This window comes from Hyposmocoma kahamanoa, unplaced genomic scaffold (assembly GCF_003589595.1).
Source record: "Hyposmocoma kahamanoa isolate Upper Pololo Valley unplaced genomic scaffold, ASM358959v1 204, whole genome shotgun sequence".
Lineage (NCBI taxonomy): Eukaryota > Metazoa > Arthropoda > Insecta > Lepidoptera > Cosmopterigidae > Hyposmocoma > Hyposmocoma kahamanoa.
In genome coordinates this window covers 1,166,542-1,185,753 of record NW_020653728.1, presented here as the reverse complement: position 1 = coordinate 1,185,753, position 19,212 = coordinate 1,166,542, and positions in this window count along the sequence as shown.

Genomic DNA, 19,212 nt, shown 5'->3' with positions numbered 1-19,212 from the left:
TTATTTTACCTATGGAATAAATAATCTTTGACTTTGACTTTGACTTTCAAAATAACTTCTCTGATTGTTTTGTTTAGCAAACGTTATTATTTCATAGTTAAGGACAGTACACTTGAAGTCATAATTATAATATTATGTATGTATGTAAACACACTTTATTGTACTACAAATTGCAAATCTTAAGAAACATGGAGTGGAGTCATTTGCCTGTCAGGTATAAAAAAAAAAAAAAAAAAAAAATTAAAATATTAGTGTATGAAGGCGAGCACATCTCATAAAGGGATTTCTTGCAAATAACCTTCGGAAATCAATTTAAACATTATTTACAGTTACTATAAATAGGGCTTGGTCTTTAGAAAGAAAAAAACCTTTTTGTGATAAATAAATAGGTAAACAACAATGATCTTATTAACGTAACAAGATATGTTACGTTCATAGAAATCGACGTTTGAAATCTGTTCCACAACACATAGAAACTTTGTTAAAAATCGTGCATCGTTTGAATTAACATGCCATAGATGAGATTATGATTTTCTTGAAGAAGTAAAATACAATAGAAAAGGAAAACAAGTTTATTTTGTTGTCAAACAAATGTGAAAAATATATTTTTTTCTATATGCCTGTTACATGCCTACGCCTCGCGCATGTCGCCGATTGTGCAATTTACCTCAACCTACTTTAATTCTGGAAATTCAACGTGCAACGGCCACGAGTGCTGACAACGTGCAACGAGACCACGCCGCGCATCGCCCGGCGCTTCGGAAATCAAGCACTTTCTCTTCTCACATCGAGCGATTGTCACATAATCGTATAATTAAGTTTTATTATATTTTAATTGAAATTGTGAATATTGTATTCCAATTAAATAGCTTATAAAAATTTTTGGTTTTTTTTTTACATCTTTCGGCAGCAGCTTACGCATTTTGCCTGTAATTTCACCAGCACGCTTACCCTTCAAAACAATGACGCGGTAATGCTCGCATTACTGCTTGGTGGCTTAAATAGGTAAGGTGGCAGTACTTCCCTGGACGAACTCTTTCACAAGGAGTCCAACTGCTACTAAATGCTGATGGGGCTGCCGCGACACTGTAGTGCATTCACGGAGGCGCACACAGATGGCTTTCATGCCATTATGCGCAAGAAGGCTGCCTCACTCATGATGCGTGTGCGCGGCAGCGCTAATAGCATCATAGCCGTTGTTGCCAATAGGCTGGACTGCGCCTATCAACTACATTGGGTGCAACTACACGTGCGTAGGGTAGTGGTCTAGACTCACTTCTCACTAAAATTAAGTAATTTTGTATTGTACTAACCATAGAACGTAAGTAAAATTTACTGTATTACTAACATTATTATGGATCATGGTCCGAAATAAATAATTCTATTCTATTCTATTCTAAATTAATTATAAGGGCACTAAGCTAACCTTTAAATAGTTTTCGTTAATTTTTAGAGTTACTAATGTCAACGTTGGGCGCCAACTTGGTTACATTTCGTGGACAGACATTACGGTGTTGTTGTTTAGTCTACTTATATTTTTATGTACAATTCGATTGTAAATAAAAAGCAGATTTTTCTTTATCTTCATAATCATTACTACAGCCACGCTGAAGTTTTACTTCTGAGTAGTTATATGACGATGTTACCTCCTGACATCTCGTCTTTTTATCACCTTTTCTCTGGTTCCTGGCCACTTGTTTTCAAATTTTGAATCTTTAATTCCTTCGCCTCGCCATTCTTATTTTGTTAACCGACTTCAAAAAAGGAGGAGGTTCTCAATTCGACTGCATGGTCTTTTTTTTGTATGTATGTTACGCGATAACTCCGGTATTTGTGAACCGATTTTCATGATTCTTTTTTTGTTGGAAAGGGGGTACTTCCATAGCGGTCCCATTTTATTTTGAAGAAAATCATCCTCCTCGAAGGGTGGCTGTTCACGCATGAAGATTCATTTTTATAAATAGCGCCTAACTTTAATTTAGGAGCAATTACTTTAATGGTTGATTTTGCTATTTCTCCAATTCAAGGCGTTTTTCTCTCAATATACTTTGTGTAGTGTCGTAGTGAGAACCTATTTTTATTATCTCGAGTGTCAAGTCCTGTATAGTGGCGAACTAGGGGATATTTCAATAAAACTTAGCAAATAGACGTAAATCCACGTACTTTTGAGGTCGGTTTTTTAGTACTCTGTACTGAGATTATTTCGTTCCGTCTTTACTCCTTTCTCAACCGCGGTAGCGAGCAGTTCAGCTGTATTTCTTGATTGCGTCTAATTTTGATTCTTTTACCAGTTCTCAACCTAAATCATATGCCAATTTTAATGTTAATACCAAATCTGTAATTCTGTATAACTCGGCCCTTTCGGGCTAAGTGTCTACTTTATATTACCATAAGCATATCCGTACGTAATTAAGTTAGGGAGTGTTTTATAGTATTGTACCTGTGTTTTTATATACCTTTTCTTGTCTGTAACAACCTTTTCTTTCTTTTCCTTCATAGTTTGAATAAATTTTTGTGGACCGAAGTATCCTATTTTATTGCAGTGATCCTGGTCATGGCACATTAGTGGTTTACAACCTATTCAACTCCATCTAAGAATTATGTTTTGTAATTATTGTACCCGACTGTACCATAGAATCGAATCTTGCATTTATTGCATTTGTTTATGTCTTCATTTTCGCTATCACAACATCCTTTCCCGCGCCCGACATTGAATAATGAACTCTGTGATTAAGACGTAAGATTGGTTGTTTCTGTTCGTCTTTAACGAATAAAATTAAGTTGCTACTCAAAGTTTGTCACACACCGAGAGAAAATAAATGAAGGTATGGTATAATTATGATAAAATATTTTTTTTTCTTTTAACCTCCCTCAAATCTAGTTTTGTACTTTCGTCAATAAATCTTTGTCGAAATTGTCAAGACAATCATGTCTTCTTCTATCCATATCTCTCTCTAGATGTAGTCTATTAAATGTAGATGATTATAGAAAATATAATGTAGCTCCAAGTTGCTAAGAAAAATGTCATGACGAAAACTGCATGAAGTACGCAACTCACGTTGGGTCAACGTGGTGAGCTTTAAAGAAGAAAACGAATTGCAGTCCAATTTAATAAGAACTAATTTATCCAGATTTTTATCCCAAAATAAATATTTCCCAGTAATCTTGAATAAAATGCGGTTTAGTGTACATGTACACCTTCATATCCCAAAACGTGACTACTAGTTAGTGTAACACTACGTACAAAAGGTGTCTCGTTTATCACTTATACAAATGATATCTCTTTGTATGTATTACTAATATAATTATCTCGAATCACTTATACACAAAGAATCTCGTTGCACCACTTATAAAAATGACATCTCGGTGTAACCCTACGTACTAATTTATTTCACTGTTTCACTTATGTATTTTTTTATATACTTTTGCTTTGGGGTATTGCCGCCGATATCAATAGAATCTTTGTCCTGCAGAAACGTGCAGTTAGGGCAATTTACAATCTGGGCCCCAAAGTATCTTTGAGAGATAAGTTTAAGGACATTAACATTCTTACAGTAGCCTCACAGTAAAATGTAATTTATATTAAAAAGAATAGTAATTTGTTTATGAAAAATAGTGACAGACATAACATTAATACGAGGAATAAAAATAAACTAGCTTTTCTTGATAGTCGTCTTTACAAAATCAAAAAATCATTTAAGGGGCAATGTATACGCTTCTATAACAAGATTCCGGTTGACACACAAAATTTGCCATTCACGAGGTTTAAAACTATAGTGAAAAAAAACCTTTATACTAAAGATTATTATACAACTTCTGCGTACTTGGATGACAAAAATCCGTGGTAGTAACCCGTTTAGCTCATGGAGGTCGTCTCGATCTCTGATGTTTCAAATAAAATAAAAAAAATATTGTAAATGTTATTTACAAAGCGCAACCCCCAAAGAAACTCTTTTCTTGCTCATTCTTCTCAGGGGAATCTGCCTTACGAATGAGCGGTAGAGTTTAATATTGTGACGATTTCAAGTGTAATAATGCTTACCTATGAAATAAAGATTATTTTGAATTTGAATTTGAATTTGAGTATAGAAAAAATTGGCAACTTGATGCAACACTACGTAGAAATGTTATCTCGCTGTCTCACTTATGGAAGTGTTAAAATTGCACCTTTTCTACAAATGGTCTCTCGTTGTAGCGCAACCTTAATCATACTGAGTTCGTTGATATACTTGCCCCGCCCTGAGGTTTTACTGGTTGCAATAATTCTGTCTACAGTCATAAATCTTTATTAACTGGTATGACTGCACCGGTCCTTTACATGTTGATTTTATAAGTATAGTCCGCTTATAGTAGAAAAAATACACATGTCGCAACCTGACTAAGGAGCGTCTGTTATATATAGTCAAGCCCTATGTAAATCGCTAGGACTGCAATAGATATATTGCAACACTTAGGCCGCGCGAACGTTTGAATGTCTGAACGCACCACCGTTCCGAATTTGCAGCCCAATTCTTACACGCGTAGCGACTAATAGGCGACTAGCGCGATATACTGCTGTTCTCGCATAGATATATCGCACTTTATGTCGCGCTCGCGCAAGTCGCGTCTTATCGTGCTCGACATTTCAGCGATTTACAAAAACTCGTGTAACCTATTTGTTTTTAGATTTAGTTTAATTTTAAGATGACATTGTGAGTCTAACGTTTGTTAGACAGTACAACAAACTGCTGTATAATTACAATGCAATACAAGCTAATGTTTCGGAACAATTACAACTAAATCTTAGTTTTTATAAAAACTTAGATGGCGCTGATCATCAAGTGACGGGATGAACAAGTGCGCCTGATGGTAAGCTACACGCCAGTCCATAACAGTTGCAGTGCCACTCAGAGCTTTAAATCGCAAAGACCTGAGTGGCAATGCCCTGCGCCCGTCACCCTGAGACATAAGTTGACGAGTTGGGACCTACCCTAGGCTTATAAATTCACCAGTGCCCCTTACGCTAATAATTTATACTATGTAAATGGTCGTGGATACCAATTAGTTCCCTCTTTAATAGCCAGTTAAGTTGGATTTTTCTTCAAATATTGCTCATGAGCTGAAATTTGGACAAATACGCATGTCAATACATGGCATTGTGTGTTACAAACTAATTTATTAAATAACGCTTCCTAATATGGGTAGATGGCGCTAAACTTAAACAAAATAAAAGAATACCCGGCACTATCCATAAAAATCTGTTCAATAAACGCCATCTAGTTGATTTATTTGTTATCACTAGGAATTAGAGTAGCTTTGATAAATTGCAGCTTGTCAATGTAAAAGAAATTAGTTGCAAAAATAGCTATTTGGCGCTCGTCGCGACCTTTGGTGTACCGATAGGTGCTAAATACCCGACTACGCTGTCTTGTATCGCGATTAGTAGTGTAACTCTGCTAATGTCGAAGGAAATCATGTGATAAAATGAAACAAAGAGAAAATGAGTAGCTTAGAAAATTTTATTATTCTAATAATAATAACATATCGAGTTGTTAGGTTTTCGTGATTGTTACACATATGAAGCTATTTTTCCAGATGTAACGCGCGTATACTTGTTTTTTTAAAACAAACCGACGTTTCGGGCCCTTTACAGATCCCTAGGTCGCAGTTGACTGGTCAGACCTGTAAAGGGCCTGAAACGTCGGTTTGTTAAAAAAACAAAATATACGCGATTTAAATCCGGAAAAATAGTTTCATTTCCATGTAATAATAAATTTATAACGTTTAGAATACAGAAAAAAGTTTTTCTTTTTTGGAAATGAAACTATTTTTTACGGTCTATATGTAAATTTGGTTGATAGCCATTGGACCTGAAACGTTTGGTTTGTTTGAAAAATCAAATATATGCGATTTGTATCGGAAAAAAGTAGTATAATTTCCAACATGTACCGATAGTGAGTTATGTAATGTAATGTGTTGAAGCAACGTGACTTCTCTATTAGTTCACTGGATTGCATATTGAAGGAAATATTAAGTAGGCATAAGATTCTTTATGTTATTCCACTTCTATTTGCACCATGAACAAATAAACACAATACCAAAAATTGTTCCTTTTTCACTATTACGTCGCTAACCAGATGACATCCTAACTACCTCACTGCACTATCAACCTAATATGAGACTAAGAACATCATTGAATTGTATTATTGTCGTTATTATATTTATGTTTTATCCACAGATTTCGTTTTATGATACTAAAGGTACGAACGCTCGAGCTTTAAATGGCAAAGACCTGAGGGAGACTGCCATTGCTCCTGTCACCCGGAGACATAAATTGAAAAGTTTTTTTTCACTTCAAATGGCGGACTCAATGCCATCAGGCATTCTCTACCAGTCAACCGGAGAGCTGGATTCAAAATAATTAACAGAGGTGCATAATATGATAATTAAACAAATACGAACAAGTTTATAAATAATTATTATGATATATAGTTTAAACACAATATATATATAACACATAATAATATATGACTAACTATATACTTATATAAGCAACCTTTAAACACATAAATACATAATATATATTTATGACAACTAATGGAAGTTTTGATTTGTATTTCATAATAACTAATATGTACACAATAAGTGCTTTTTGATGCTTTCCTCCGAACGTAAATAAGTGAGTTTGCGGCCCATGCGTGGTCATTTCATCCAGTTTCTGGTGAAATCTCGAGCTTAATAATGTATATTTTTGTAGTTTGTGGTTTGTCTTTGCATCTACTACATAGGGCGCACTATAAGTTTCCGGAACTGGCCACTTACATAAACAATATTTAAAAAGTGATTACAACATTTGAAAATGGAACTCTTAGGCTATAGAATATAGTTTGTTTCATCTGACTGTCACTTGTTTTTACATTGTAGCGTCATTTTAGATATTGGTTGTCTACACCATCATTGATTTACTCGTGAAAATTTTCGTAGTATGATTTTCTACGACTTTAAGTGTAACCTAACAGCTCAGCGGAGCTAAGCTCGGCTTCAAATTGTTTTTGGCGATAAAGCACCATGCAAGACGACTATTTATAGCTGGCTTACAGAATTCAAACGCGGTCGTGTGAATCTCAGTGACGAATTTCGTGATGGTCGCCCGTCCACTGCTGTGAACAACAAAAACATCGATGCTGTTCGCCGCCGCGCCGTATGATCAAAACAAACAGGCATGTGACATACCATGAGATTCGGGCATCTTTAGGCATGGGCATGAGTCAAAAATTTGACAGAAGTTCAAAAAACGGAACGCGTCACTTGGTGCAATGCCATGGTTACCAGATTCAACGAAAGGGCGTCAAATTTGGTGTGGGACATAGTAACAGGTAACGAAACATGGACTTATAGTTACGATCCCAAAGCAAAGCAGCAATCGAGTGTGTGGGTCTTTCGAGATGAGCCGAAACCAAACAAAGTGACGCGCGTGCAAAGTGCCTCTAAGCGGATGATTGCTTCTTTTTTAATAAACCTGGACACGTGGCTACTGTTGCTTTGGAGAGTCGTTGTACCGTGAATAGTGATTGGTACACGACCATTTGTTTGCCGGAAGTTATTGACACAAACTCCGTAAAAATAACCGTAAACGCCGTATCATCTTGCACCACGATAATGCCAGTTCTCACACGGCCAAACAGACAAATGAATTTTTGAAGGTGAACAACGTTGACCTTATGAGCCATCGTGATATCTATCTCGACCTGGCACCTTGTGACTATTATTTATTTCCAAAAATTAAGAACCAGTCACGCGGTCAACGATTTCCATCACTTGAAGAGGCTGTAGAATAGCATGAATGATGATGTTTAAGAGATTGTCACGGAAGAGTGGCATAAATGTTTTCAAAATTGGTTCATTCGTATGGAAAAGTGCATTAACGCTAACGGAGAATATTTTGAGAAACAATAAATTCATTTCTGACCATTTATAGTATTTTTTGTTCTTCATTCCGGAAACTTATAGCGTGCCTCACGCAAGTTAAACGTTTCTGTATTTACTAACAGTGGGCCTTGGATACCAAATAAATTATTTTTATATAAGGATCAATATGATGCGTCAGTAGTAGTCGTCGTTAGATCATCAGAATCATAATCAGGATGTCTCTGAAGGCACTCGGAGTCATCAGATGAACACTCTGTTAACGATGATTTGAAGTCAGCTGAGGATCTATGCGTGTCGTTGTAAGCAAATCCCTCTACATGAAACCTATAAGTATTGGAAAGTTTTATAACTGGAATGGTCACCTGAAACAATCACCTAAAAGTTAGATAACATTATAGATAAGCGTTAGAACGAACATGGTTTTACAGTCTGTCTTTTTTGAAGACGGAGTAAAATGACATTTCATTGAGCAAAAGTGTTGCTTGCGAGCAGCTAGTGATTGCAGTCGATAAATATTCTATCGACTGAATATTCGTCACGCTTATGGAATAAATAGCCGAAGTTGTTTCTTTTGAATCATCCTCGATCCATTATTCATCCAATTACTGACCACAAGTTCATTTGAATTGTCAATGTTTTGTAAGTTTATGAAAAATACAAAGTGGAGACATGTTATAAAGTTTTGAATTTTAATTCAATATAGATAATCAAATACGGCTAATCTTGTTGAAATGTAGATGAATATACTAGGAAGCCAACTGTCAAACTAAGAGTAAAGAAGGCAACAACGCAATTGTAATCATTAAAACGTCGTAAAATTTAGCCAAAAATGACTGAAATGTTTCAGTCATTTTTGGCTAAATTTTATCTTCTTTCACAATCAATCGATAAAACATAACTACATAACTATTTAAAATTTTATGAAATATGGCAACCCTGCGAATGTCATTTTACTCCGTCTTCAAAAACGACAGACTACAGCAGGTTGTAGCAGTAACTAGACGTGACGATGTGAAATCTTCATCCGATATGGACGCTTGGTTTTTTTATAATACCAAGAGACGGGACGAACAAATCGTGCCTCTCTCTGGTGGTAAGCGACACGCCTGTCCATAGCAGTTGTTATATCACTCATAACTTTAAATCTGAGGGGCGCTGTTACTACACCACAACATTCAGCAAATTCTTTATTATTTTTATGAACAAACTGAAAACTTGTTGCTGTCTGCTACTACGAACAAACATCTGAAGCGAAATACAGGACAATGTTATAAACATAACCAATATCAACTTTGCAATCCCAGCTACAACAGGCTGTATTCAATTAGCTTTTTCGAAGCTATGTTAATGAATCACAAGTATTGATAGGTATATTTAATGCACATCGTTTTGAACATTGGGTCACAAAATACACGTGATGTCGCCATCCTTCTTTAAATTGGACTAATATTGAGGTACTTTCCGACAAAAAGATCATCAAAATCGGTTCAATGATCGCGTACGTAACATACACAAAAAAATACAGTATACAAAGAGTTTCATTTGTGTATCGATCATGAAAATCTTTAAAAAGACTTATGTAAGGGTTTCCCATGTGATTGCGAATGCGTGACGGCTTATGAATGTTTAAAACCGCGATCGTTCATTTGCGCGAATGACAATAGCGCGAAGACAAATTTGCGAAAGCTTAAATGCGCGAATGGTTAATCCTACGATGGTTCGTTTGCTTCATGGAAGTTTAGTTGAGATGTCAATACTGCCGTCCACTAACGAAAACGAATAGAGCACAAAATTATCTTTTAAAAACAGTTAAAGTCCATCGGTGGCATCTTTCAAACACAAATTAAAAGAGCACTTCCTGTCGAACGCGTTAGATAGGTAACATATTTGTAAACAAATGATCTGTTATTATAATATATATTCTGCGTATGTATGTATTTATGTATATAAAGTTCATGTATGTGCATATGTCTGTCGTATGTATATTATTATCATTTATATTTTATTCACATTTAAATTTAAATTTTGTTGTACAATAATTAGTCCCGCAGACCTCATTTTTGCACCACGGCTAGGGTTGGCAGGAAGAGATCTCTTATAGAGATAAGCTCACCTTTGTATATGTCCATTGTAACGTGTGTTTCATGTGTCTTTTCTTTGTACAATAAAGAATATTATATTATAAAATACTTAACGTGTTTGACTTATCGGAACTTGACCTAACGATGCATAGCTGAAATATCGTCAAACAATTTCATTATTCAAAAACTGGTTTATGGTTTTTTATGTCTCAAAAAATTATTTTATCACTTAGCCGTGTTTATATAGGAAGGGAAGTTGATAATTTGTAACATTCTTATTTCAATTAATCGGCCTCAAAAGTTTGTGGAATTCAAATGTTATTCCACGAAATTTTGAGGCCATTCGTCAAAATAAGCCGTCGTGCATTATAGCTTGACCGCTGTCGCACTATCGTCATTCGCGTAATAGAAAATCGCAATCACATGGGAAACCCATAAAACAGCATTATTAAAATTACCTTAACTGACTTCGTTTCTAGATCAAACACTCTTGGTTTACCGTATCTGTAAGGCATTCCAACTTTCACGCACGAAATCACAGTTTTTCCAGGACTAATCAGCTGTAACAAATACGAATCATAATTCATCATCATCATGGACTACACAGGCTCGTCGATGTAATTCATTTATTCATTGTTTTCTTTCAATGTTTTTGTTCTTTGTTGGTAGGTACCGAAATTGGCTGTTTTTTGTTGTTTATAAAAACTAGAACTATACTGGATTTTGTAAAAAAATTATAAATGTACTACCTATAGTACAGGTGATCCTAGTTTGGGAGCTAGGCACATCTTTGTATCTAGTTTTGTGTGTTTTGCAATAAAGATATATATACTTAATTGTTACTAGTGGGTTAACAAAGGTGTGACGTAACGTAAAAGTATTCCAGTACTTTTTGTACATATGCCACGTCATTAATTATTACAAATAGTAATAGGTATGTTTACAAAAGCAATATATATAAATTTTGATCACAAGAATAGACATCAAAAAGTGCATAATTATATTGAAGTCAAGCAATTTAACTAATCTTATAATTCACTGGTCAAAATTGGATAAAATAATATGTTTGAAGAAAAAGAAAAGGAAAATAAAAACTAAATAATCCTAACAAATGTTCCTAAATTGTGTTATTATTATGTCAAAAACGCGATAAATATTAAGTGAAGAGTATGTACAAAGCAGTTGATTACTAGTAAATGTCAATAATTATAAAATCGGAAAACCATCGAGTGCATAACCAGAAATAAAAACTGCCGTATAATTACGGTGACAACTGCGCTCCGATTGGCCAGCCCGAATTCGAAACAATTGACGGGTGTCGTCGATTATTTCACTTCAAATCGACCAGTTTAACTTGAACTTTACTATAATGGACGAATATTGAAAAATTACATATTGAATGGAACAGCCCTTCATAGTTAGAGATATTATCTTTATTACAATAAATGCAGAGTATTTTTTGAATATACGGAGACGTACACACAGATCAGTTGTTGGCGCTGTACTGTTTCAGCTTTCTAATTTGTGATTTCAGTGGAAACGAGATTTGATATTTAAAAGTGATATAAGGCTCATTCGCCTGATGAGTTGCCAGGGATGGATGGACCTTATTTCGTCTATTTCTGGTTATATACTCGACGCGGAAAACCTATATACCTAACCTATGTCATGCCATGAAAGAATGTTTAAAGATAATTTTTATTTATGTAGTTATTGATATGCCATTAAAAAATTCACCAAATGTATAATAAGTTTTCAAATTATTAGCAGTTCTTTAAGTTTATTTTTAAATAATGGCGTATTTGTTCGTATTTGATATTTTCGGATCTACACATTTCCATGTTGGATTTTGGCATGATTAATTTGTGTCAATGTCTTATGGGAAAGCGACGTGGTAATTACTCACGGTTAATTAGCATACATGAGTTTAAAACAGACCAAATTGTCTTGGTTTCACAGATAAGCAAATTATACTCGGAATTGGATTTTTATTCTAGTCGATATTTAGAATGCTAATTCAAGCCGGATTTACATTTGTTTAACGTGTCGTGTCGTGACACGACAGGACGGTGTCGGTTTCACACATTTAATATGGTTAGATTTATATTAATTAATATGTCGCAATCGGACGTGAGGACTTGTGATGTGTGTTAGTAACCGATACCATTCTGACGCGTCACGACACTACACGGGAAGAACGAGCAAAACACTCAATATGCAGGAAAACACCCAGCACATCTGCAGTCATAACAGGTTTATAAAAGGTTACAAAATTTCTGTAAAGCGTTCAATCATGTCGTCCCCTTAAAGACTGTACACACCTCAAGATAGTAATTGACAAATGTTTTGGCATGACCAGAAGGAGTAACTTGAAATGTCTCTTGGTAAAATTTAAACAAGTCCTCTGCAGCATCCCCTCGGTCGTAGCATCGCACGCCGCCCATCCACCAGTGCCCGACCCACTGGTGGCCAACGAAATCGTATGGTGTCGCTCGCGACATCGTAAACCCTGCAATAATGTAAGAAGAGAATCAAAAATAATAACAACGTTCAAACGATTGCTTAAAACACACTTACATTTGGAAACGGAATTAACGCGTTTACCTACATACGAATAGGTATTTTTCACACAAGCAAGTTTAAAAATATATAAAACACAATTACTGAAATAAAATAAAAAAATTATAATAAAGAAACCAAAAAGAGCATTATCGTTATAAAAAATAATTAGTTTAAAGTACCAAACGTCTCGTTCCAATTAAACTACTTTTATATCGCTTCTAGTTTTGCCCGCTCTCTATAAGGTACATTTAATTTTGTATACAACATTCATGTTAGGGAATGAAAGAAGTAACTCACATTTAAATATGCAACCTTAGAATAATAACGCATAGAAACCTAGTCCGCACACGCTAAGTGAGGCAAATTGAAGCGCGCCAAAAGGGCCTACACGAGCGGGCGGGCCTTCAGTGCTCAAGGTCAACTTGCACCACGAACAGTTCAAGAATTTTAGCTAAAAATGACGAAATGTGCGGTAAATGAGTGTAAAAATACGTCAGACAAACATAAAATAGATACTAACATCACATTCCACAAGGAAGTAACGCGTTTCAATTTGTATTTTTATATAAATATTCACTAAAATCGAAAATTAACCTACTACTAAAACTAGCCTACATGAATTTGATTTTTGCCTCACTTGTGACAGTTCGTTTGATATGAAACTATCATTCTATGCGTTATTATTCTAAGTATGCAACTACCCACTTAATGTAATAAATAAATTAATACTTAATCTTTGTCGTTCGATATTTTTTATTTGTAATTTGCCCTTCTCGACTGGAGTATTCCCTGATGCCTTCAAGCTTGCCCAGGTTATCCCTATTTATAAAAAAGGAGACAGAAACTGTGTCGACAATTACAGGCCTATCTCTATCCTACCTACATTGTCAAAAATTTTGGAAAGACTTTTAAATTCAAGGTTGATTAATTATTTGGAAAGAAATAACCTTTTATCTGATTCACAATTTGGCTTCCGCGCTGGCCTCTCAACAAACAAATTTTATAGTAAATAAAATTGATAAAAAACAAAAACTTCTTAGTATTTTTCTTGATTTATCCAAAGCTTTCGACACAGTTTCAGTCCGCTGCTCATTTCCAAATTAGAGATGCTTGGTGTAAGGGATATTCAGTTACAAATTTTTAAAAGCTATTTGACTGATAGACGTCAATTTGTTAAAATTGACGATTGGACTAGTAATGAACTTCCTACAACTTACGGTGTCCCCCAGGGAAGTATCCTGAGTCCCACCCTATTTTTAGTTTATATTGATTCCCTTTGTAGGCTCCCTTTGTTATGTGGTAAAGTTTTTACATATGCGGATGACACTGCCCTGATATTTCATGCGAATATGTACATGGTCTGACGTTTACCGTTATGCTCAATTAGGTTTTGATTCAGTATCTAAATGGTTAAAGTGTAACGTGCTCACTCTAAATATTGAAAAGACAAATCTTATCACTTTTAGTAAGACAAAAGCAACACAACCCAATCAAAACACCTATCGTATCCTTGCCCATTGCTGTAGCTCCTTCGATTCCCGTATTTGTAATTGTCCCAACATTGTCCAATCAGAGTGTGTTAAATATTTAGGTATCCTGATAGATAGTACTTTAACTTTTAAAGCTCACATTGATGCCCTGTGTTCAAGAATTAGAAAACTTAATTTTGTTTTTAATAAATTACGTCATGTTGCGGACAGTTGCGTCATAAAAACGGTCTATTTGGCCTTATGTCAATCTCTTCTAACGTATTGTGTTACTAGTTGGGGCGGTGCGGCTAAAACAAATCTTATAAAACTGGAACGCACTCAAAGATCTGTACTGAAAACGGGGTGGAAACTACCTTTTCTTTATTCCACCTCTTGCCTCTATGAAAAGTGCGAAGTTTTATCTGTTAGGCAATTGTATATCCTTCAAACAGTATTGAAAGCACACTCCCTAGTCGAGTACGATCCGGACTCTATATGCAATAAACGCCGCAAACACGCAGTTTTCCCAACATTCGCCGCTAATACCAGCTTTGCACAGCGCTTCTTCTGTTTTCAGAGTGGTTATTTGTATAACAAAATAAATTTTCATTACACATTTATAAACTTACCAAATATGAGTGTAAATATAAAATTTCTCATTGGTTGCAAAAACTAGACTATTCTGAAACTGAAAATCTTATTGCCATTCTTGTCTAATTTGACATCTGACAACCTCTAACACACATACACACACTGACACATGCTTTCTCACACGGACGCACGCACGCACGCCACCTCGCGCGTGCACTCATCGTACTTAAACACACACACACACACATACACACACACATACACACACTTACAATAACGCACATTTAAACCTTCACACATTAACTTGCATGTTAGTTTTAAGTTAATTTTGTATTCTCAACAGTTCTTTTATTCCTTTTCTTGATTTTATATAAGACTAGTCTGAGAGGGCGAGGGCCTGGTGAGCTGTAATACAGGTTTAGTTTCCTAGTACGGTCTCCAGTCTCTCACAAGTGTTTCAATTTCTCATATTGTTAGTCTAATGAAATTTATATTAGTTTAAGTTCTTGTGTTGAGAAAAAATAAATAATCATTTCATTTTTTTCATTTCAACTGTGCGCATATTTTGTTATTTTTTTCTCACGTTAAGGGAATGGAAATTCTCAGTGAGAAATAAATATTTAAACCTAATAATATGAGAACTAATGAAAACTATGTTGTAATACTATCCTAATAATTGAACGTCACTGCAAAAATGCGCGAATACTGACTTCAACAATGAGCTTCTTAAATGATATCTCCTAGATCAAGATCTGAAACGAATTGCGATATTTAGTTTCATTTTCAATGTCCAATTTACCATTCCTCCATAGAACTAATCTTATTTACCGAATGGGTCATCTTTAGCGAAAGCGCCAAGCGCTTTGCCAGTAATGGCTGCGGTGATCCATGGTATGTACGGGAAGAGCAGGATGTGGTGCGGGGGCGGCGGCGGTCGGCGCGGGCGCAGCGGGTCCAAACATGGAGAGCCACCTGCATCTACATAATATACTAACATGTATTCGTTTAGCAAATTTTATAAAGCAATATAACAATAATACAATTTAAAAATTTCGGTATTATCAATCAAATTCGATTTCGACATTTAATGTCCAAAATTTATTTCTGAGTATTTCACCTTTCATCTGTTGTACTGTTATGGATATTCCAAAGACTCCCACGAAGCGTTTCTCTTCCACATTTATATGATGAACGCCTAAGGAGTGGATTTCCCTGTCTGCAGACTTGTTCCCTGAATGCTATAATAACTTGGGCCTTTTTGACGGCGAGAGTGAATAGGCTTTATTTAGGTGTGTATGCTTCATCGTCGACCACATCGTCACTTTCCATCAGTTGAGATGGCGGACAAATGCGCACTTGTTTAAAAAATAAAATAAGGAAAACCTCCACGCGTAACTGGATCTAATTGGATGGGTTTAATCACGATCACAAACGCGAATATAGTTTTGGCGCACCATACCAACTGCCATGGCTACCAGCGACCAATGACCGGTGTGCTCGTGGACGAGGCTAGGCGCGCCTGAGCGTAGCCCGCACCCCGTAGAGCAGCCCATGCGATACTTCTTGAACGCCTTCGATGCCTTTTTCTGGTAGTTTCAAAAATTTTAAAATCGCGTCAGTTATTCGAATGACTACCGGAAGAACATATTTATTTTGAAAAAAGACTGTGTACAGTGTCAAGTAGATGGAAACGCCAAAAAAGTTCTTACTGATAAACAACGAGTCATGATTAAAGGCCTGGTACTTAGAAATACAAAGAATTCGCTAGAGAACAATTCAGCAAGGCGAGAGATTGGGCAACCTATCAGAAACTCGAATTTTTTTCCGAAACAACGTTTGTTCGAATTTTCTATATACCGAAAACCGAATTATAACGAAACTGTTGTTCTTTCAGGATATTGGATGTTTATCGCAAAGACACGATTAGGTTCGGTTAGATTACATAACCCCAGCTCTGCCCCCGTAGGGCAGGGTATCTGTAAGCAGATTCCCTTGGGTAATGTAAAAAAAAGGTTTAAAAGAAAAAAATAGTTTCCTCTCAAAATTACTTTCCAGGTTATAAAAATTCGACCAAACGTTATTTCTGGAAGATGTTATTTCGGACTACTGATAGGTAACCGAGAGATTGGGATTAAGTGATTACAAACTCTGGACCTTGGTGGCCCGACGGTTTGCGTTGGAGGAGGTCGTCTTGGGTAGGAATTGGGAAACGAATTTTTCCAAATATGTTCAGGTCTGGATATTCTGGGTAGTATCCCTGAATGAATTCCGTTGCTTTGGTACTCATGGTGCATGGAATTCCCAAGTTTGAGACCAGGTAATTGCTGCACTTGTCAAGCAAATTGAAAAAATGTGTGTCATAGTCTAAAATTAAAAAATGTTTCCCGAGTTTATATTTAAAATTATATAGGTGCATTGATGGGATGTCAAGGTCATATGGAAAGCTGGGATCGCTGCCTATCCCGATGGGAAGACAGCTTAAAATCTATATCTGTGATATGGTTAAAGAAATCCACTTACCGGATAATCGTACAAAACGCAGAGCTCTCTAGGCAACATACTAAGTTTTTGTACTTCTTTATCTTCGTCCATAATATCCCGAGGGACATCTGGAACCAAATTAGTCAAAAAACTGACAAATTGTATAAAATATGTAAAAGAATTTCATGTGCGCAATTTTGCGCGTCGGCGTCGTCCATTATGACGCGTTAAATATGTAATTTGTCACGTTAAAGCATTGTTCGTACTCGGAATTGCCGCAATTCTTTTCCATGGACGGAGAGAAGGCTTATTATGATTTTAAAAATGTTTATTAATTATAATTTGATAATTATTTGTGCACATATGCAGAATCACTTACCAGCAGTGTAATCGACGTGAAACAGCTTCTCTAGTTTTATTTTGTTTGTTCTTTTGTTTACGATCCAGTCTTTAAACGGCAAGCATGCTGGTACCACGTAGTCTGGAATTAGATATATATTTTCTTTGGCTCCAATTTATATGAAGTTATGATGAGCTGACATTTAAAATTCAAAATGCTGAGATCAGCTACCTGAAGAGACATATTCTTTACTATGATTTGAATTGGTTGGCAATTTCTTCAAGTATATTTTGGTGGAAAGCATATATCCATGCCTTTACATTATTATTGAGATCAACAGATACCATCGATGATCACTTTCTGGTCTCTCTTGCTTCGCTTACACGCATCAATCTTTTCACATAAGCTCTTATAATAGCCTTAATAAAAACATTCTCGATTTCATCTGAAAACGTCTTTTATGGCAATCTTATTTCAATGTTGCCTACCAAGTTGGCTTATGACTATAATTTGTGTTATATTAATTTATTAATATTCTAACACGCAAGGATTATAATCGAGACAAATATATCTTTCTGAAGATCTTATGGCTCAACCATTAAGATAAGGTTGCCTCATACTCTCTTATGAGACTTGTAAGATCTATTGCGAGTAGTGTTACAATGCTTACTAGAAGAAACTGGAGTAATTAGCTTAAGAAGTGCAATGCTGTTTTTAACGCCGAAGTGCTTGTACTCAGGGTGCAGCAATACGTCAGATATAGGCATGATCAGCACCGCAGGATCGCAGTCTGCTCCGGTTGCTAAGTCGTCGATTGCCAGTTTGCATTCTTCTTCGTCGCGTTCGTAGTCTCCAAATATTATATTTCCTCTGGGGAGTTGCAAATTAAATTCTAATAGCTAGGCACCATTAAGATCAATTTAAGTTGACTGTGCGTTACTTCAAATCTACACGGGGTAAGTTTGCGTTTATCCCACATTATTTTTACGGGTTGTGCTTTATCGTAGACCAGATCCATAGTACATAGACTTCTACAATAGTATGATTTCCTATTATTATCCCAATATTTTGAAACAGTTTACAGCTTTAAAAACATACATAATTATCTGTGTTACCTCTTTTGCTGTCGGCGACTACCCTTATATCGATTTCTTGAGGCGTTACCATTGCGCTCTCTTTTTTCCGACACACCACACTCACTCTATTGAAACGCGAAACTGAAGTCGACACATTTTAATTTTTATTATTGCTGTTTTGTTTTACATTACTAACGACTTGTGACATTCGGATAAATAATAATAAGTTATAAATAAATAAAAAGTCGTTTATAATTATTAATACTAATCTACTAATCGAACACAAAGAAAAACTCCTTCGACCAGACAGAACCTGCGACTCTGTACTTACCGTAGCGACGCTCTGCCAAGATCAGCAGAAGCAGTAAGAGTCAGCAGATCGACGAAATTCTTCCATGTGTCTATTAATTAATTATTAACTATTTTTTTCCGTAGATGAATTGGCCGAGCGCCTAGTCACAATCTCATCTGACGTTAACGTTATGTATTTGTCTGTATCGACTTCATTATCCCATGAAATCTGACGAGATAGTAGTATAAATCGGATTAAAAGGCAAACACATGAGGGTCGAGCGGTAGGAGTCCCGCCACAATGTCAGTTTTAATTAATTTGTGGTGAGAATTACAACCGACTATCTGTTGGCCTTCATGGTGAACACATGGTATCACAAATGTCTAAAGGCAGGCCAATTTTCGTTATTGTT